Genomic DNA, 22,889 nt, shown 5'->3' on the forward strand with positions numbered 1-22,889 from the left:
ATGTGTCCAATCCTGGTCTAATTTATCCCTTCCCCCTCTCTTACCCTCTGGTAACTGTAAGTTGTTTGTTTGTTTTTTCACATCTGTGGTCCTGTTTCCATTTTGTCAGTTCATTTGTATCTTTTTTTTTTAGATTCCACATATGCAAGATGTCATATGATATTTGTCGGTCTGTCTCTGACTTACTTCACACAGTATGACTGTCTCGAGGTCCGTCTGTGTTGCCGCGTATGGCATGATTTCATTCTTTTCTTACGGTGACTAGTATTCCGTTGTCTCTATGCAGCACATCTTCTTCATCTGTTCCTCTGTTGGGGCCCATTTAGGGTGCTTCTGCGTCTTGGATATTGTGAGCAGTGCCGCTCTGAACGCTGAGGCGCGTGTATCTTTTCAAATCATGGTTTTCTCCAGCTGTATCCCCAGCAGTGAAATGGCTAGATCATAGGCTAGATCTTTTTTCAGGTTTTTAAGGAACCTCCGTACTGTTCTTCACAACGACTGTATCAGTGTACATTCCTACCGACAGTGTGAGAGGGTTTCCTTTTCTCCACACCTCCCTCCAGCATTAATTGTTTGTAGGCTTTTATTGATGATGGCCATTCTGACCAATCTGAAGTGACACCCCATTGTAGGTTCGACTTGCATCTCTTTAATAATTAGTGATGTGAAGCATCGTTTCATGTGCTCCTTTTAGCCATCTGTATGTCTTCTTTGGATAAATGTCTATTCAGATCTTCTATCCAGTTTTTGCTTCGGTTGTTGTTGTTGTTGTTGTTGTTGTTTTTTGATATTGAGCCACATGAGCTGTTTGTATACTTTGGAGATAGTGAAAGTTGCTCAGTCCTGTCCGACTCTTTGCGACCCCGTGGACTGTAGTCCAAGGAAATCTCCAGGCCAGAATACTGCAGTGGATAGCCTTTCTCTTCTCCAGTTTTGGAGATTAGTCCCTTGTCATTAGCTTCATTTGCAAATATTTTCTCCCATTCTGAAGATTGTCTTTGCATTTTGTATTAATGGTTTCCTTTGGTGTGCAAAAGCTTTTGAGTTTAATTAGATCACGTTTGCTTATTTTCGTTTTTATTTTCATTACTCTAGGAGGTAGATCGAAAAAGATCTTGCCGCCACTTATGTCCAAAAATTTTACCATTTTTGTATCAAAACACAAGAGACCACAAGTTAGCAAATTATTCTTTTTTTTTTTTGGCAAATTAATCTTAAAAAAGAAAAAATGGATCTGGCGGAATCAGACTCTCTTACTTCAGAGCCACAGTCATCAAGACAGTATGGTCCTGGCACAAAAACAGAAAGACAGGTGGTACATGATAGAAAGCCCAGAGTTAAACCCACACGCCCATGGTCACCTAATCTATGACAAAAGAGGCAAGAACATACAGTGCAGAAAAGACAGTCTCTTCAATAAGTGCTGGGAAACCTGGACAGCTACATGTCAAAGAATGAAATTAGAACACTCTCTAACACCATACACAAAAATAAACTCATAATTAAAGACCTAAATGCAAGGCCAGATATGGTAGAACTCTTGTGTTAGTTGCTCAGTCGTGTCTGACTCTTTGCGACCCACGGACTGTAGCCCACCAGGCTCCTCCGTCCATTGGATTCTCCAGGCAAGAATACTGGAGTGGATTGCCATTCCCCTCTCCAGGGGATCTTCCTGACCCAGGGATTGAACCCAGGTCTCACGCACTGCAGGCAGACTCTTTACCATCTTAGGGGAACATGTAGGCAGGATACAGTCATAAGTTGCACCAAGATCTTTTTTGATCCCACAGTTGAGATATAAACTCTGAAATTGAGCATGCCTACAAATGTCTTGAGTGTCGTCATTTGAGTTCATTGAACACCTTATCAACTCTTACAGTTCTCTGGCTGTCCTTTCATGCGTCCAGAGCAAACTTAATTTCTCTCTTACTGTGGGTAGATGCTGGGGACTCAGGTGCTGGCACGTGATTTATGCGAAGTAACATCTTGGAACAAAGACCGCCTCCCCCATCACGGCACTGCTGCCCAAACCAGGCTTGGACCCACAAAACGTGAGTGAGCTGGGCGTAGCGGTGTTGTCCTGATCACAAAGGAGAGAGGCCTGTCTCCCCATCGTCCCCTCCCAGGTCCCACGTGGCGGGTCACACTGACCTGTCCCTGCACACGCATGGTCTGAACCCTGGGGGACCTCCACGGTGCTCAGTTACAATCGTGACCGCAGTGCCTTATCTGTATTCCCTTGAATCAGAATACGTATGGTAAAGATGTCTCTCTGCAAAGAGGTTACCGGGAGGCCCAAAAAGTAACTGTCGGCTTTGACCAGAAGGAATCTGACTGTGGTTGTGTTGATGGATCAGGGGCCGCCGCAGAGCGGGGAGCAGGAGCTCTCCAGCCCGGGGCCTGAAACTTGCACCCATAGGCCATGTGCTCTGGGATGAACTGGTCCTCCACTGGGCAGCCCAGGTCTTCTGGGTCAGATGCAGATGTATGGAGCTCTGTATCATAAGGCTACCACGAGGCTGCAATGAAATAATCAGGGCCTGGCGTCTGGCACAACAGAGATCCCATGTTTGCATGCATCAACCTACCAAACTCATTATTATCCTGAGTATCATTAATACTAGCCCAGCGCTGCTATTGTTAGCTGTCTCCTCGTTTCATGAGTTCTTCAGGTGAGCCTTCAAAGACGAGAAAGTCATACAGACTGTCACACACGGATATCAATTAACCGCAACCTCATCTTGTATACAAGTTTACCGCCACTTGTAAATGAGTTAATTAATTAACCACAGGCACGTCTTGTGAATAAGTTTACCACTCCTTGTAAACAAGTCAGTTAATTAACCATGGGCTATACAGTCCATGGGATTCTCCAGGCCAGAATACTGGAGTGGGTAGCCTTTCCCTTCTCCAGGGAATCTGCCCAACCCAGGGATAGAACCCAGGTCTCCCACATTGCAGGCAGATTCTTTACCAGCTGAGCCACCAGGGAAGCCCAAGAAGACTGGAGTGGGTAGCCTATCCCTTCTCCAGGGGATCTTCCTGACCCAGGAATCGAACCAGGGTCTCCTGCATTGCAGGTGGATTCTTTACCAACTGAGCTACTAGGAAAGCCAATTAACGATAATTAGAAAATAGTGTTTTTAGTAGAAAATGGCTAGGTTTTTTTTTTTTAATACAAAGTGAGTTTCAACTATGAAATATAAATATAGAAGTGACACTGTATCACTGACAATATTGTATGACAGCAGAGGATTCTTTTTTTTTCAAAGTGTGTTGAATCCTTATAAGCTTCCCTGCACGTTGGAAGCACCCAGAGTGTTAATGGTGGAGAGCTGGGTGCACCCCCAGAATTCCTGATTCTGTCAATCTGTGTAGGGCACAATCAATTCTATTTCCAAAAGTTTCCCAAGCGGTACTGATACTATTGCTCCAGGGACCGCTTTTAGAGAACCATTTAATATCAAGAAATATTTTTACTCTTGTTTCCACGATATCCCTCTTTGTGGATGTTGAAGACTACTTTCAATGAAATAAAAAATATCATCGTTGCTGTTTAAACTGTATCTGTGCATTAATTCCGTTGTCTGCATCTCCTAAACTGTGCAAAGAAAAGGATTAAAAGGTCAGAGGGAGTTTGGGAAGATGAGAAAAATAACTGGTACCCACAGGCCACAGGCTCTGGGATGAGGTAGTCTAGCACGGGGTGGCTAGTTAAGGATACCTAATCCCACCACTGGCATCTGTCTGGAAGGAACTCGTTATTTTCACAGCAGTAGCACCCCGAGGGCTCCAGCTGTGGGGAAACTCCCTAGATTGTGAACCTTCTGTCTCTTGCAGAAATGGATGGAAATGTCTGTATCAATGGCCATGGTGTCTCTGTCTTGGCAGACACATTAGCAAGTGACATAACTAAGCCCGCTTCCTTTTGGGGTGATTTATCTGCCTCCGTCGAAGGGAAGGGAAAAATCCCAGTTCCCTATGGAAATGTCGGTTGCCCCTTATTAAAGAGACAGCTTGAAAATTTCCCAGTCTTAGCCAGACCCAGGGGCTGTTAAAGACATCTTCCCCACGTTAAGGGCACTTCTCTTGTGCCGTGAGAGTGTTGACTCTGGAGGCAGGCTGGTCGTCCGCCCCAAGAGGTGGAAAACAGCTACCTGATTTGCTAACTGCGGTTTAGGGGTCCAAACTTGGAATGTTCAGCTAATGCAGGGGGCTTGAGGCAGTTGTGGGGGGACATCCCGTTTTCACAGTGCCGCACATAGCCTGGGGCCACGTCGCAACAAATTGTTAGGAAACCACTTTAATTTAACTCAATGGACATGAGTTTGGGTAAACTCTGGGAGTTGGTGATGGACAGAGAGGCCTGGCGTGCTGCGGTCCATGAAGTCACAAAGAGTCGGACATGACTGAGCGACTGAACTGACTGACCTTAGCTTAAACTATCCGTGGTGACCTGATTTGGTTTTTGTTTTTCTTCTGGTGTTCTGGTGGACTCTGCTCATTTAAGCTATCGTAATTCTGCTTGGTTAAACTGCTGTAATTGGATTCCTGTAGTGACTGATGTCCATCCTAAAGGAGATCAGTCCTCAGTGTTCATTGGAAGGACTGACACTGAAGATGAAACTCCAATCCTTTGGCCACCTGATTCGAGGAACTGACTCATTGGAAAAGACCCTGATGCTGGGAAAGATTGAAGGCGGGAAGAGAAGGGGATGACAGATGAGATGGTTGGATGGCATCATAGACTCGATGGACATGGGTTTGAGCAAACTCCAGAAGTTGGCGATGGACAGGGAGGCCTGGTGTGCTGCGGTTCATGGGGTCGCAAAGAGTTGGACACGACTGAGCGACTTCACTGAACTGAACTGAACTGGGTCTCAATTCCTCCTCCATGAAAGATTTTGATGCAACTCACAAGTTAGTCTCTGTCTGTCTATCTCTCTCCCTTCTTCCCACCCTCCCCTTTTTATTCTGACCACAACCTTTACTTTTGGTTTAAATATTTAAGCTGACTTCCCTGGTGGCTCAGACAGTAGAGCGTCTGCCTACAGTGTAGGAGACCCAGGTCCAATCCCTGGGTCGGGAAGATCTCCTGGAGAAGGAAATGGCAACCCACTCCAGAACTCTTGCCTAGAAAATCCCATGGACGGAGGACCCTGGTAGGCTACAGCCCATGGGGTCTCATAGAGTCAGACACGACTGAGCGACTTCACTCACTAAGTGTTTAAACATCACCTTACATCCTTTTCATACTTGCATTTAACACAATGGTACATGTCTGGAGGAAACAAAGTCTCCAGTTAACTTTTAAAAAGCTCATAAAATTGTTAGCCCAGAAGGAAAAATCGTATCTGAAATATATTGTAGATCTAAATGAAACCAGAAGGCGTTGTGACACACGCATTGTGGAAAAGGTCCGAAGGTAGAATTGAACAATAAAGATGCTTTGCTCTCTAAGGTCTCCACTGTGTTCTGACGGTGTTCTGTTTTGAGATTCTTTTCACTTAAAATGTTTTGACTATCCTCATTTCCCTTTTTTCCTATGTAGCTATTCCTGTGGCTTCCCTGGTGGCTCAGATGGTAAAGAATCTGCTTGCAATGCAGGAGACCTGGGTTTGATCCCTGGGTTGGGAAGATTCCCCTGGAGAAGAAAGTGGCAATCCATTCCAGTAGTCTTGCCTGGAGAATCCCCATGGACAGAGGAGCCTGGCGGGCTATAGTCCATGGGGTTGCAAAGAGTCGGACACAACTGAGTGACTAACACTTTCTGCTTTAATAGCTGAAGCATCATACTATATTACAGTTACGTCCTGATGTCTTTAAACACACCATTAATCGGTTATTCCAATAACAGGTAATTTCTGATGTTCAGCTGTTAAAACCAGCATAAGCAGTAGGAAGGCCAGAGTACACTCAGGTGAGAAATTCTGTAGAATAAATTTAAAGAAGTGAAATAGTGTGTTTCAAATGTCGAACACATTTAAATTTCTGATTTCGATTAACATCGCCTATTAGTAGAAAGAGAATTTCCGCTTGAATCTTAGGACTCTTGTCTTTATTACAAATGCTAGAAATCCTGTACCGTGTATGCGTGTGTGCATGCTCAGTCACTTCAGTTGTGTCCAAGTGTTTGTGACCCTGAAGCCCAATATTGTGTATAAGTTTCTGTGAAAAAAAATTATAATCCATATATTTGTGGATGTTCAAGTAATGCTTTTGAACTGTGGTGTTGGAGAAGACTCTTGAGAGTCCCTTGGACTGCAAGGAGATCCAACCAGTCCATCCTAAAGGAAATCAGTCCTGAATGTTCATTGGAAGGACTGATGCTGAAGCTGAAACGCCAATCCTTTGGCCACCTGATGCGAATTTGAAAAGATGATGCTGGGAAAGATGGAAGGCGGGAGGAGAAGGGGACGACAGAGGATGAGATGGTTGGATGGCATCACCGACTGGATGGACGTGAGTTTGAGCAAGCTCTGGGAGTTGGTGATGGACAGGAAAATCTAGTGTGCTGCAGTCCATGGGGTCGCAGAGTCAGACACGACTGAGCAACTGAACTGAACTGAAGTAATCCCCACTATACACCTGAGGAGAAGGCATGTTGCATTTGAAGGACTTTGAGCAGAAAGTCACAAATCAGGGATGACTTTCAACAGGGTGGACCCCCCGCAGGGGTGGGGGGTAGATTCCTTAGTACTTAAGCATTGCTTTTTTTTTTTCCAGTACTTTTTAACAGTCTTTTCTTTTAAAAATGTATTTACTTTTGGCTGCACTGGGTCTTCATGGCCTTTGCAGGGGCTCTTCTCCAGGTTTGGGAAGCCAGGGCTAACTGGAGACGAGCAGAGCACGGCCTTCTCACGGCAGCTCCTCTTGCTGCCGAGTACTGGCTCTAGGCCCCCAGGTTCTGTATCTGGAGCACACAGGCTTCGTAGTTGTGGGCTTTGAGCTGCTTCGAGGCACAGTGGGATCTTCCTGGATCAGGGATGGAACTGCAAGATTGTTGCTGAACCACGAGGAGACGCTGGGATTCTTGGCCTCTGGAGGAGAAGAATTCAATCCAGGGCCAGAGAGGAGGCTTGATCGCTCAGACCTTTTGTGTCATAAGGTTTTATTAAAGTATAAAGGAGATGGAGAAAGCTTCCGACATAGGCATCAGAAGGGGGCAGAAAGAATACCCCCCTGATAGTTTTTAGCTGGATATTATATAGTCACTCAGCAGTCTGTTAATGAAAGAAAGGAATGTCTTAAAACTCAGAGAATGGCACCAGGCCCCTCATCCATAAGATGTATTTTGGGATAATCTTGGCACCAGAAGAGTCATCCTGGGCCATAAAACAATTGACTTGAATCTTGTATAAAGGCAGGTTACCATACAAATAGTTTCGCTTACACAGATTAGGGGAACAATGTCTGAGTATTTGTCAAGTCGGTTCTGAGCCATTAGGCAGAACCGACTTGAAGACAGAGTCTGGGGTGAATGCATAATACATTAACATAGCTTAAGACAAACATTTCCATATGAAAAATGTGTTGGTTAACACAAGGTTTAAGAAAAGTTAACTTCAGGTGGAACCAGGTGTCATTATGGCAACACAGTATTTTAAGAGAAACCTCTTTTTAAATGGGTATGCTGCTGCTACTGCTGCTAAGTCTCTTCAGTCATGTCTGACTCTGTGCGACCCCATAGACAGCAGCCCACCAGGCTCCCCCATCCCTGGGATTCTCCAGGCAAGAACACTGGAGTGGGTTGCCATTTCCTTCTCCAATGCATGAAAGTGAAAAGTGAAAGTGAAGTCGCCCAGTCGTGTCTGACTCTTCGCGATCACACAGACTGGAGCCCATCAGGCTCCTCCGTCCATGGGATGTTCCAGGCAAGGGCACTGGAGTGGCTTGCCATTGCCTTCTCCTTTAAATTGGTATAGAGAAGGGGAAAAAAAAAAAAATCACTAGTTTCCTCCTGTCGCTTAAGAGAGATTACAAATGTCTGACACTTGCAGCCTATTTCCTCCGTTTGGAGACCCCTGGCCTTCCTGCCTGTTACCCTCTCTGAACCCACGTCCCCTAGCACTGGCAGGCAAGATGCTTATCCACCGAGCCAGCAGGGGAGTCCTCAGCACTGCTGTTGATAACGGTGCCAGTTGATTTGTTCAATGACATAAGTGGTGTCAGAAACCACAGTCAACAAGACACAGGGTAGTGGAATGAACGGTGTTGGTCGGGAAAGCCAGAGCGTGGTCCCTGCCCTGCAGGGACCGGGTCAGTACTCAGCCTGGGGTGGGCTCAAAGCTCGGGGCGGAAGACGGCAGTTTCTGGGACTCATGGAGCCCAATCCCCGAGGCCATGGTGTCGGGCTGCAGGTGCATTTTGGAAGCACAGTGCTCCTTGGTTTTCTAAGAACAAGAAGCCAGGCTTCCCTTGCTGCTAGAAGAGTCTGCCTGACCACTTCCACACCTGCTTACATGCAGATGTGCGAGTGTCTGGTCGCGGTGCTCCACGGCTGTCTCTGCTGTGCCTTGTCCCGTGGTGGGGAAGTTCCGACACAGAGATCGAAGGTTCTCGTCCCTCCACTGAGGGGCCAGAAGCCAGCAGATGCTCAGCTGACGGTCAGTCAGGCTCATGGTCAGAAGGGGAAAGGGTCTAAATTAACCCAATGCTTGTGGTTCTTCTGCAGGTCCCGGAATCTTAGACAGACGTCACTGGTCAGTGAGCAAGCTGCCGTGTGAGACAGAAAGGGATGCTGACTGCCTTAATGCCCCTCAATTCTGTCTCTCTGTCTCTCTCCACATGGGCAGATTCTGAGACATCTAATTTTATGATTTTAGAAAAAAACCCTTGTGCCCGCAACTTCCTGCCCACCCTGTACTCTGACTATGCTGTGTAAAAATGTCTCCCACTCTATTTAAAATGTAATCCTCAGTCCAGAAACAGCATCAGTCTACTTTGGGTTAGGAGGAAATTTTTCTTTTAAGATAAAACCCACATCTCTGGGATTCAGTCTCCCACCTGTGAGGAAAGACTTTAAAACACACTTACATATTTTAATACATTTTGACACACATGTGATTTATATGTATTGATGTAGGGAAAACAACTGAAAAAGAAGTGTTGTATTCATTTTAAGAATATGCCCACCAGGGAACAGAAAGCTTACTCCGTTAAAAAAATAGAATATTAGAGAGGATGGTAATTTTACCTAAAATAAGTCAGCCAAAAAAAAAAAAAAAAAACCTCCTTTGAATGTTGCTTTTGTTTTTTGCACTGAACATTGTTGAGTCTCGTTTAAGATAAACTGCTTCATGTTTTGTAACTAACATAAGATGTTCATGGGAATAGTTAAAAATGAATGAGGGTCTTTCCTCAAGCAAGCAAAGGAAATGTAAAGATTTTCGTAATTAGACACTGAACGGCAATAACATATGATCGTGATGTTCCAAGCCCCAAGACTCATCTCGTAGCAACCCATCTTCATCACGGTTCAGGCCATTCACCGAAACAGACTAGAGAAACCTGAACCCATGCTTTCCAGTCAACAGCTGATGATGTGATTCAGAGCAATAACCCTCTTTATAAGGAATGCAGAACGCTATTCTGTAAAGCAACTAGTTTGTCTGTCTTAAAATAGAATCCCTGAGGGATTCTCCTGAGAAATGTTTATTTTGAGTGGTCTATGCATTGTCAAGTAAAGCAGCTTCCTCCCTCTGTGATCCATACTGCTGTTACCCCTGTAAAACAGGAGCCTATTAAGAAGACAGATGATGTAGCCTTCGTGATCGTTAGGCTCACTGTCCCGACTCTTGTTTCTGCAAAATTATGTGCACGGTTTAAAAGGCACCTTGAGCCGTGGTGGATGTTGGAAACTCTTTGTCTTTCAGACTCACAGCTCGTGCATGTGTGTGTTTGGTCACTCAGATGTTTCCGAGTCTTTGCGACCCCCATGGATTGCAGCCCGCCAGGCTCCTCTGTCCTTGGGATTCTCCAGGCAAGAATGCTGGAGTGGGTTGCCATGCCCTCTTCCAGGGGATCTTCCTGACTCCGCATCTCTTGCATTGGCAGGTGGGTTCTTTACGTCTGAGCCACCAGGGAAGCCCCAGAGTCACAGCAATGTATGTCGAATCCTCCCCTTTATTAGCTGGTCTGATCTTATACATGCTGATCATCTGATTGTAAGTGGGTACTGAGAATAGAAATGACTCTGTATAAAACCACAGTTCTCAGTTGGGAGTCACTTAGCACCCCTCCCTGGGGGCTGTGTATAGAGACATTTTTTCTTGACAGGGGAGGGGGTCCCTCTGGCTTCCAGTGGGTAGTGGTCAGCGATGCTGCTAAATGTCCTTCTTACAGTTCCAACCCGGCCCCAGTGAATGATCCAGACCCCAGCTGTCCATAGTGCCAAGGATGAAAAAAACCCTGGGCTCCAGGAAGGCTTTTTTTTTTTTTTTTTACCTTCTGAAGCTTTGGGTTTGGTTGACAAGGTGCCACTCCAGTTGGGACTGGATCACTCTGCTTTTCCAGGAAAGAGCCCCACCTGAGTCCAGACCTACCTGCTCTGCAGTTTCACCGTAGCGAGCAATGCCTGTCCTCAGTCCCCTTCTGGACCTGGTGTCTGATGTCATGCCAGCTTGGCACCATGAATCTGTGCCCAGAGCCACCCGAGCAGAGTGCCCCTGTACCTGGTGCAGCAGCTGTGTGTTCACTCAGATCTTCTGTTGTCAAGCACTGGCCATTTGTAAAGCTGTTCCAAAGGATGGGAAACCACTTAGGTGCATAGGAATGCACTTGGATCTAGTATGGCTGTGTGATTCTTATAGAAAGGGACATTGCTACCAGCAACACAAGCTTTCTTGGCAGACCTGATTTGATGACTTTTGCTTTTTTAATGACACTGATTGCCAGTCCCTTGGGGCTTCTCTGGTGGCTCAGAGGTAAAGAACCCACCTGCGAGACAGGTGACACAGGAGACGTGAGTTCCATCCCTCAGTTGGGAAGATCCCCCTGGAGAAGGAAATGGCAACCCACTCCAGCATTCTCGCCTGGAGAATCCCATGGACAGAGGAGCCTGGCAGGCTACAGTCCACGGGGTCACCAAGGGTCTGGCACAACTTAGCAATTAAACAACAACAAACAATCATCAAGTGACTAGCACATGGTCCTGGGTCTTAGAGCCCGGGGTTGCAGCTGAATCAGTAAGCAGACGGTCTCTGCGGGTGGTTTGTGGTAGACTGAAACCTTTCTCTGGGAAGTGTCCTGGGTGAGCTGAGTTTCGGAGGAGTCAGCTAGGCGGGAGAAGGCAGCGGAGAGACAGAGTCAGGAGGAGGGCTTTCAGGCTGAAGGAACATTCTGTCCACAGCTTCAAAGGGGATGCAGAGATGGATTTTTTTTGTAAATAGATCACTGGCTACACGATGAGACATTAGGAAAGGGCCTCACACACCACGCTCTGGAATTTATTGTCACAACGTTGAAAGCTGTTGAGAATGTGAAGGTTATTCGCAAGGCATAGTGACATAGTGAAAGTTGCTCAGTCCAACTCTTTGCAGCCCCATGGACTATACAGTCCATGGTATTCTCCAGGCCAGAATACGGGGGTGGGTAGCCATTCCCTTCTCCAGGGGAATCTTCCCTACCCCAAGGATCGAACCCAGGTCTCCCACATTGCAGGCGGATTCTTTACCAGCTGAGCCACCAGGGAAGCCCAAGAATACTAAAGTGGGTAGCCTATCCCTTCTCCAGCAGATCTTCTTGACCCAGGAATTGAACTGTGGTGTCCTGCATTGCAGGCAGATTCTTTACCAACTGAGCTACCAGGGAAGCCCTTGCAAGGCATAGATAGTGAATTTGTGCTCTGTTACTCAGTCTTTTTTGACCCAAAGGGCCATAGCCCGCCAGGCTCCTCTGTCCATGGGATTTCCCAGGCAAGGGCACTGGAGTGGGTCATCCTTTCCTCCTCCAGGGGGATCGTCCCAGCCCAAGGATCAAACCCAAGTCTCCTATGTCAGCAGGCAGATTCTTTACCATCTGAGCCACCTGGAATGCCCAAGACACAGGCAAACTGAAACCTTCACGAGATCCTTGTGGGCACAGCTGGACAAATGAAAGTTTAGCATGAATGAATGGTGGGGAGTCAGGGAGGGAGCTGGGCACCCTCGGGGAGGAGAGCCTGCAGAAGCTTGAGGGAGACAGGAAGACCCTGCTGTGTTAATGAAGAAAAATAGGAGGGGCTGGGTGCTGGGGTCAGTGCCGGGAGAGAGGCCCAGAGGTCCTGCTTGGGAAGTGGAGGTAATGAAAGTACTGTCCACTGAGGACTGGAGCCTCAGGGGAGCTCAGACACGCTAGGGGAGAAGGTGGATCAGCATGGCAGAATGTCGAACCTCCACTCCAGGGCTTCGGGCATCCCCGAGTGGAATTATGAAAGAGGATTGAAGAGTCTGACGCTCAGGAGGAAGGTCTGAAAGGCTGGGAAGATACCTGTGAAAAGGCTTCGTTACACAGAGTGTAACACACACACACACACACACACGGTGGTTACAGGGGCTGGGGAGTGTGTGCAACACTGGAGCTGAGTCAGGGGTGACTTTACTCCTGGGAAACATGTGCTGATGTCCCGGAACATCTCTTTCCTTAATTACTGTTTTTCATATTTATTTGCGTGGCCGTGTTGGGTGTTCTTTGTGGGACGGGGGATCTCTGCTTACGCTGCACAGGCTCAGTATTTGTGTGGTATGTGGACTTCGTCCCTCCGCAGCATGTGGTGTGTTAGTTCCCTGGCAGGGATCGAAGCCAGGTCCCTTGAATCCCGGGGATTCCTAACCCCTGGGCCATCAGCGATGTCCCACGTGTCGTATACTCACACATGTATGTGGAAACTAGAACAGTAGTACAGATGAACCTGTATGCACGGCAGGAAGAGAGACACAGAATTGGAGAATGGACTTGTGGGCGCTGCAGGGGGAAGGGGAGGGTGAGATGAATTAAGGAAGGAGCATTGATCTACCCACATGACAATAGACAGCTAGTGGGAAGCTTCTGTAGAGCACTTGGAGCTAAGCCCGGGGCTCTGTGTTGACCTTGGCAGGTGGGAGGGAGGCTCAAGGGGAAGGGAGGTTCAAGAGGGAGGAGACATGTGTATACGTATGGCTGATTCATGTTGTTCTACAGGAGGAACCAAGGCAACATTCTAAAGCCGTTATCCTCCAGTTAATTAAAAAAAAAAAAGCGTGGTTAGAAATTTGAGACTCAGCTTGGCTGCTTTGTGTAACTGGTTGGCTGCCTGGCTCCATTCCTTATTTCTTGTTTCGCTTAGTTTTTTGTTATGTGTTTATCTAGGGCTTCCATGATAGTTCAGCTGGTAAAGACTCCGCCTACAATGCACGAGACCCCAGTTCAATCCCTGGGTCGGGAAGATCCGCTGGAGAAGGGAAAGGCTACCCACTCCAGTCTTCTTGGGCTTCCCTGGTGGCTCAGCTGGGAACGAATCCACCTGCAATGTGGGAGACCTGAGTTCTGTTCCTGGGTCACGAAGATCCTCCGGAGAAGGGAAAGGCTACCCACTCCACTATTCTGGCCTGGAGAATTCCATGGACTGTGTAGTCCATGGGGTCGCAGAGAGGAGGATGGGACTCCGCAACTTCCAGTTTCACTTCACTTCGAATATTTCTCTGGCTGTGCTGGCCCTTACTTTGCGGCACTCAGGACCTTCCTTGCAGCATGTGCGATGGTTCGTTGCAGGGCACAGGCGTCTCAGGCTCAGTAATTACATTACACGGGCTCAGTTTCTCCGCAGCGTGTGGGATCATAGGTCCCTGACCAGAGACTGAACCTGCATGGGCTGCATTGGAAGGTAGAGCCCCAGCCACTGGACCTCCAGGGAAGTTCCCCCCTGCTCCCGTTCCTTCTTTTGATAAGACAGCTTATAGCATCTTTTCTGTACTGGGCGAAGGAACAAGAGCAGGGGTCAGCAGAGTTTGGCTGATGTCACTCGCTGACCACCTGGCGGTGCAGAGAGAGGTGGACAGAGGGTTCAAGGACAAGGGAAGCCATGGGTAGTCACAGTGGGGTGTTTCCATCTCGTCTCAGAAAAGTGGTTCTGCCTCTGCTGACCTTGCAGACACGTGAAGAGACTCCAGTGAGACCATGCGTGTGTCAGGGTCCCCACCGATGCTGAAGCTTCCTAGGAAGGTGGTTAGCTACCGAGAGTCCCGGACGTGGTGGGGGATGCTTCCAGCCGGCCCCCGCCCCAGCAGGGCACGCCTCGGGGCCTCCTCCACTGGTCTCTTGAGGGATCGTCCTGATCTCTCATCTCTGACTGCCGGCTCCATAATGTCCACCTCCACGTCTGAGCCACTGAGACACTCTCCAGTCCACTGGGCCTGCCTGTTTGCTAATCCTCAGTGGTACTAGCTAAACCTGGGGGCATCCAACCTGTGCTTGGGGTATTGAGAATCGGGTAGACACAGATTGTGGAGGGTCTGGATTTAGGCTTTCAGGCTTTAGGCTGGACAAGCCAGTCATTCAAAGGGTGCATTTATAGAGGACTTTGAGGAATAAGACAGCACAGACACTTTCTGGATCGTTGACCTCTCTGCCCACCTTACCTCCTGGAGACCTTGGGTCTCAGGTCTTCAATCTCTGATACTATGCTCTGTGAACAGAGTCACTTCTTACTGTCTATGACGCTCCCTGACAGCCTTACAAGGCAGACATTTGTGCCTGAGAGGAAGAAGAAGAAAAAAGAAAATACTAGAGAGATGAGGTCACAGGCAAGAAGGAAAAGAACGTGGTCATGGAGTTACCTATATATGGCTTGGTCTCCAGCATGAAGCAGAGACATTGCTGTTGAACAGTTGTATCCAGTGACCCTGCACCCACAGAGAGTCAGCGACTCCCGTTTCCCTGACAGCTGACGTATTTCTTATGGTTGGAACATTAATAACAATTACAGGTCTGTTCCATGAGCTGTTCTTTCACCATGCACGTATTTTCTGAGTAGCAAACACATGACAATGTTTTGTTGGCACATTGGGATGACATATTGTCAGTGATGTCATGCTCTGGAAGTTGAATCCAGACGCAACATAAGAAGTTATTGTATATTCATGGGCAGAGGGGAGAGGGTTTTTTTTTTTTTTTTTAACAGTTATTCCCTATTACTCTGTTCATGACTGTTAGGAGAGTATTCCAAGTTTCCCCAGGTTTTACTATCAGCGATCACCAAAAATCAAGCTTTGTCCTAAGATTGTGTCAGCTGCTTATTTAGTTTGTATTTTAGCTCTCAACTATGATCTGAGCCTTTCCCGTCTGTGGGGTTGGTCTGCACAGATGTTGGATTCACTCCACTGGAGACAGTCATCTTTCTGCTCCCTGTGCTTTCTGGAGGAGGGAGCAATTAAATTGCCCTGAGGTCCAGTTGAAGGAAAACTGGCTCGTGACAGTTCACGGAAAGTGGGTGGGATAGACTCACAAAGTCCATGCAGGTTCGCAGTTGGTGACCTGAGGCGCGGGGCCCTGCAGCTCCTGACAGCAAGAGTGTGGCAGCCTTTTCCCCACCTCTTCTGGAAAGACAATGCAGAAGTGTATCTTGTTTCTGCCTTTTTGGTTTTTTTTGGAATTACTGATTTTTTTTTTTTTTAGGCAAATCCTGAGTGCACACATTGACCCACATGTTGAGAGGCAAAATTCTATAAAAATTTTTCCTGGCCATTGAGATTTGAGCCATTAGTCCAAAGATAAGAGCTGGTTAGTACAGGCAGTGAAGGAAAAGGAAGAAATGGGCACTGCGGACTTTCCCGTTAACGACCGGAAAGCAAGCTTTACTGTGTACCTAGGGACACAGAATAACTTTCCTCAGCACAGGTGCCTGTCACAGTTTTCATAGAGCCTTCTGCTTGTGAAGTACTTACTTTTCAAGGTAAAGATTTTTTTGCTGTTAGAATTTTTTTCTCAAATACAGAGTATAGTATATGTATATAATGTGTGTATATTTGCAGCTGTTTGTACATATATCTACACACACTATTTATATACATATGATACATCTATTTATATATATAATATATATATTATTTATATTAATGTGTATTATATATCACAGAAGGCAGTGGCACCCCACTCCAGTACTCTTGCCTGGAAAATCCCTTGGACGGAGGAGCCTGGTGGGCTGCAGTCCATGGGGTCACTGAGGGTCGGATACGACTGAGCAGCTTCACTTTCACTTTTCGCTTTCATGCATTGGAGAAGGAAATGGCAACCCACTCCAGTATTCTTGCCTGGAAAATCTCATGGTCAGAGGAGCCTGATAGGTTAGAGTCCATGGGGTCGCAAAGAGTCGGACACAACTAAGTGATTTCAGTTTTTCTTCTGGTTCACTTGGGATGACCTCTCAGGACTTGTGGATTGGGAAGCCACCTGCCATGTTGTGCAGAGGCCCAGGGCTTGTGAGGAGACCGTGTAGAAAAGAAGGAGACATCTTCAGGTGTATCCCCCTCAAGCTGAGCCCCCAAGGGTCTCAGCCAGCGCACAGCTTGCCAACATGAGCCATAACAGAGCTGCCCTCAGTTGACTTCCTGAGCTGCTACCTGGAGAGCCCCAAGTGGTACTTGTGACCATCCTTCACATCTGGGGGGGGCAGGGAGGAGCTTGACTGAGCTGATGACAGCTTTTCCCCCATCTTCAGCCCCACGGTGTCATAGTTCAGCATTGCTGGTTGCAATACAGGGTGCTGCTGCTTTTATTCAGGCCCCCCTGAATGCTACCACCTCAAAGAAAAAAAAATTTTTTTTGGCCTGAGGCTGAATACCAGACATATAAGAAACACAATCAGGAACGTACTCTGGACATCAGGAGTTAATCTCTTTGTTTATCCTTAAAATAGAGCTTCTCCCTAGAGTAGTCATGTTCAATTATATGTCATTTGTGTTATTTCTGGTGCCGTGAGGATTAAAGGCCATCACGATGACTTCACAGAGAGGCCAAAGTTGCACTTAGTAACTTTTCTCAGAATAGAGAGCATTCATCAGGGGGCAAAAAAAAAAAAAATGATAATAATAAAACTCTCATGAAATTATGAAAAGTACACAAGGAAAAAATTAAAGGATTATATTTTAAAGCCTCGGGACATAGAATATTATTCCTTATAAGAAGGTCCCATGGTATTGGGATTATTTCCTGGAATGCTCACGATTTATTTTACAAAACCACCTAATGAGCAAACCACAAACAAGCAGATAATAAGAGCTTCAGAGAAAACACGTTAGTTTTTTTCCCCCTCAGTGGGGTTTGCTTGTAGCCTCCAGCACTCTCTGTTATATCAGAACCATCAGTTCTCAAGTAAAAGTGTCACTGGCAATTTGTTAAAACACCATGTGATTTGTACCAGAACTTCCAGGCAACTGTGTGAAACGGGTACTAGGTCGTCTTTAGGTGATGCACGTCAAGCTCAGATGTCAAACAGACGAAGTTCCTACAAGACCCAGCAGCAGATTCCAAAGTTTCTTCTCGTGTAATTTCCTTCCTAAATGATGCTCTTTCAAAACCAAGAGTTCTGTGGGGATTCTATGCCATTGAAGATGTGAGCCATATTTGAGTCACCAAATGGTCAGATATCTTCCAATACTTCAAATTCCTCGTATCTGTGTCCGAGGTTGGGCAGGGGCTGTGGTTCCTGGGCTTCTAAAAGTTTCAGTTAAGTTCAGTTGCTCAGTCGTGTCCAACTCTTTGCAATCCCATAGACTGCAGCACACCAGGCCTCCCTCTCCATCCCCAGCTCCTGGAGTTCACCCAAACTCATGTCCATGGAGTCGGTGATGCCATCCAGCCATCTCACCCTCTGTCGGCCCCTTCTCCTCCCACCTTCAGTCTTTCCGAGCATCATGGTCTTCTCCAGTGAGTCGGTTCTTCGCATCAGGTGGTCCAAGTATTGGAGTGCGTAGGGTCCCCTTTTCTCCACATCCTCACCAGTGCTCGTCTATTGCTGTTGACGGTAGTCCCTCTCACAGCTCTCACTGTGGCCTCATCTGCACTTCCCTGACGAGTAGTGATGCTGAGCATCTCTCTACATGTCTGTTGTCCATCCATTTGTCTTATTTGGGAAAATCTCTGTTGCAGTCCTCTGTCCATTTTAATTGATGCATTTGTCGTTGGCCGTGCTGGGTCTTCATTGCTTTCCACGGGCTTTCTCTAGTTGTGGTGAGTGGGGAGCTGGTCTTCCTATTGGTGCAGGGTCTTCTCACTACAGTGGCCTCTCCTCTTGCAGAACACAGGCTTTAAGCATTCAGGCTTCTGTGGTTGTGGGACACAGGCTCAGCAGTTTCAGTGGGCAGGCTTGGTAGCTGTGGCATGTGGGATCTTCCTGGATCAAGGATCAAATCCGTGTCGCCTGCACTGGCCGGCAGATTCTTATCCACTGTGCCACCTGGGAAGTCCCTCTGCCCATTTTCTTAAATCTTTTTTTTTGTTTGTTTGTTTCAATATCAAAGTGTATGAGATCTTATATATTTTGACGTTAAACCTTTACTGGATGTATCATTTGCAAATATCACCTCCCGTTCTGTAGGCTGCCTTTCTTTTTTGCCTTTTGTTGATGGTTTCCTTCACTGTGCAAAAATCTTTTAGTTCAATGCAGTTTCGTTTATTTTTGCTTTTGCTTCCCTTGCGCGAGGAGATGTATCCCAAAAACATTACATACTGCGTATTTTCTTCTAGTAGTTTTATGGTTTCAGGTTAAGCCTTTAATCCGTCTTGAGTTGATTTTTTGCATGTGGGGTGAGAAGTCCAGTTTGATTGTCTGTCCAGTTTTCCCAACACCATTTATTGAAAAGGCTGTCTTTTCCCTGTTGTATATTCTTGCCTCCTTTGTTGTAGATTAATTGATCATATAGTCAAAGTGGACGTGTTGGTAGCTCTGTCGTGTCTGACTCTTTGCTATCCCGTGGACTGTAGCCCACCAGGATCCTCTGTCCATGGGATTCTCCAGGCAAGAATACTTGATCATATAAGCGTGAGTTTATTTCTGGGCTGTCTGTTCTGTGCCATTGATCTAGGCGTCTGCTTTTGTGCTGGTACCATACTGTTTTGTACTATAGTTTCAAATTGGGGCCTGTACCTCCAATTTTGTCCTTTCTCGAGTTTGTTTTGGCTGTTTGGGGGTCTTTGTGTTTCCATATAATTTTAGAAGTATTTGTCTTAGATCTGTGGGACGTACCATTGGTATTTCGATCAGATCAGATCAGTCGGTCAGTCGTGTCCGACTCTTTGTGACCCCATGAATCGCAGCACGCCAGGCCTCCCTGTCCATCTCCAGCTCCCGGAGTTCACTGAGACTCACGTCCACTGAGTCAGTGATGCCATCCAGCCATCTCATCCTCTGTCATCCCCTTCTTCTCCCACCCTCAATCTTTCCCAGCATCAGGGTCTTTTCCAGTGAGTCAGCTCTTCGCATCAGGTGGCCAAAAGATTGGAGTTTCAGCTTCAGCATCAGTCCTTCCAATGAACACCCAGGACTGATCTCCTTTAGGATGGACTGGTTGGATCTCCATATGTGCAATCCAAAAAATGAAACAACAAAATGGGAACAGTCACAGGTACAGAGAACAAATGAATGGCTGTCAGAGGGGAGGAAGAGGTGGATGATGTAGGTGAAGGGAATTTAGGGGGACAGAGCTCCAATCAGTGCATAAGCCATGGGGCCATAATTGACAGCATAAGGAATACAGTAAGAAATATGATGAAAAGTTTGCATGGGGACAGATGGTTAGTAGGCTTGTTGTGTGGGTCATTTCACATTGTATGCAAATGTCAGATCCCTGCATAGTGTACCTGAAATTAACACAATAGCATACGGCCACTGTGAGAAATGAGAAAAAAGGGTGAGCCAGAGGCAGAGGACACGGAAGAGTGGATGGAACTGAAATCCTCTGCCTGGTAAAAAGAGGGAGAAGTGACAAAATGCTGACTCCAGGGGGGGAAAAAAATCACTTTTGTTGAAAACGTCAAGTTTCTTCCCAGCGTGATGTGTACAGTTAGTCGCTTCCGAAGCAAGAAGAGTATTCTTTTATTTTTAAATTTGCATCAGGCAATTTGGTGATGAATCCCAAGATATCTTTAGAAGTACATGGGCTTAATTGTTGATCATCGCAAGACGCCTGTTCAGTTTCTCTTTACCGGGGTGGAGAAGAAACAAATGCGTGCCGGGAAGGGGAGTGGGATCCTGGCGCCTTCCGCCTGGCGGATGTTTACAGGCGGAGGCTCTTTTCTCATCTCGCGTTGAGTGCGGCACCCTGTCTAACGTCTGCTTTGTTTTCTTCACCGAAGGAGTTTCTCTGCTTTGTCAGCTTTGGAGGATCGATCCCTTCCTTAAGAAAAGACCACCATTCTCAATGTTTGTCGTTACCTAGAATAACAGGATTGTAGACGCTGTCTCTTGCATTTACACAGGATTCCGGTATATATGACATCATTTCACTGGAAGTCAACACAGGTGTATGTGTAGCTGTGCGTGTCAACATAATTACATCAGAACATTCACAGTTGATCGCTTCTCTTTGAAGGAGGTAAGAAAATGCCCACATACTTACTTTTCCTTTTTTTTTTTTTAAATTTCTTTTTGTATTGAAGGATAATGGCTTTACAGAATTTTACTGTTTTCTGTGAAACCTCACCACGAATCAGCCATAGGTATACATGTATCCCCTCCGTTTTGAACCTCCCTCCCATCTCCCTGCCGCATCCCACCCATCTAGGTTGATACAGAGCTCCTGTTTGTGTTTCCTGAGCCATACAGCAAATTCGCATTGGCTATCTTATTTTACATATGACATCGTAAGTTTCCATCATACTCTCTCCATACATCTCACCCTCCCCCCGCTTCTCCCCAGGTCCATAAGTCAAGTCTCTTTTTTTAATTGGTTTTCTTTTTTTTTTTTGCTGGATCTTCATTGCTTTGCTGGCTGTCTCTGGTTGTGGGGTGTGGTGTGCAGGCTTCCCGTGGCGGTGGTCTCTCTTTTTGTGGATCATGGGCTGTAGGTGTTTCACGGGCTTCTGGAGCTGTGGCTCCTGGGCCCTAGGGCACAAGTTTCAGGACCTGTGGTGCACGGGCTTAGTTGCTCTGCAGCAGGAGGGATCTTCCCAGACCAGGATTTGAACCAGTGTCCCCTGCATTGCAAAGCAGACTGTTAACCCCTGGACCATACATTTCCTTCAGCTCTTGCAATTTCTTAACCTGTTTTAGCCCTCAGAAGACCACTCTCCTGCAGAGGACTAGCACAGCAGTTCCAAGCACAAACTCTGGGAGAAGCCATCCTTACCTCTTATTGGCCGTGTAACCTCAGACCAGTGTCTGAAGCTCTCTGTGGCTGTACTGTCATTTGCAAAAGAGGGATAGCATATACCTTCAGGTGGGATTGCTGTGAAAATGGAGCCCACGAAATGAAAGCTCAGGGGAACAGTCCTTGGCCTGTGGCAAGTGCTCACAAGTGAGTGCTCCTGCTGTTATTACAGATGGAGACAATGATGTATTGACTCGTAGACAATAACGTGATGCAAAGACGCTGCTTCATGTTCGCGAGTCCACAGCCATGGTTTCCTGGTTTGGATGCAAGTCTGGTTCCAGGCTCCTCTGCTAAGGGCAGTGGGGAGCGTGACCCTCGGGACTCTTGCCCTGCAGTGTTTTCTCCATGGACGGGGGCACGTTCCTCTTATCTGATTTCCTCCTTTGTGGGTCACAGTGCAAATCCTCGCCTCCTCACAGTTGACGCAAGAACCAAATCATTTATAAGCAGCTAAAAATTACAGAGGTCTGCAAAGGGTTCAGTGGTGTTAGGACTTCATGATTTTAAGTGATGATTCGTCATTATATAGCTACAAGTATGTCATGGATACATTGTTCACCATCTAGGTCCTTGCTGTTCCTGCTGCTGCTAAGTCACTTCAATCGTGTCCGACTCTGTGCAACCCCATAGACGGCAGCCCACCAGAGTCCCCTGTCCCTGGGATTCTCCAGGTAAGAACACTGGAGTGGGTTGCCATTTCCTTAAATCAAGAAAATAACACATCCACAGAGATGCTTCAGCATCTTTTAGCATTCAGTGTAAAAGATACTGGATGAAGGTTTCTTTCTTTATTCCTTGCATTGTATTTTTATTGCAATTTGCATTTCTGGATTGACTTTGGTATTCTGCTTATGTTTTTATTTTGCTTGTGTTTTTCACTTAACTTACAGATAATAAGAACAGACATCTAGGTACATAGAAAGGGTTTTGAAGAGAAGCAGACCGAGTAAAGAAAAAAATTGGGGGCCAACATCAAAATTTCCAAGCAGGTAGAAAATATAAACCAAATCCCAAATATTGGGTGCCAAATTTGATAGATTCCTGGCACTTGTGGCCGTCTGTCTGTAAGAAATCCGACGTGAACAATTTTGGGGCATCAAGTAGCTTATAAAAAGAACTATTTGATGTGTTGAGCAAAGGAATGAACAATAGCCATAGGATTCAAATTTCCTGAAAATCCTCTGGAGTTCAGAGTGAAGGGAATTTTGATTTTGGCACACTGTATCTCAGAGTTGGCTGAACCGAACACATTTCAAAAATAGTTTGAACTCTCAGTGGAGCCTAAAGCATATTTTTTTTTTTTTTCCCCACAAGCCTTAAAGCCAAGTCTTATTTTATCCAGAAGTTTTAGTTCTTTCCGTCCCAGGGGAGAATGTAAATTTGGACACTTCTGAAATGAATTAGACCATTTAGGTTAAGATGGATGGCCTGTCAAATACAGTCATAAACTCTAGGAGGCAGACTTCAGGGTATTCACACTCTTCCCATCCTCTCCCTCATGGAACATGCTTGGTTGGTGTGACCAAAAGGAAGTACGACTCTTTTTTTTTTTTCACGTTTCCGTGT

Source organism: Bos mutus, chromosome X, assembly GCF_027580195.1.
Source record: "Bos mutus isolate GX-2022 chromosome X, NWIPB_WYAK_1.1, whole genome shotgun sequence".
Taxonomy (NCBI): Eukaryota; Metazoa; Chordata; class Mammalia; order Artiodactyla; family Bovidae; genus Bos; species Bos mutus.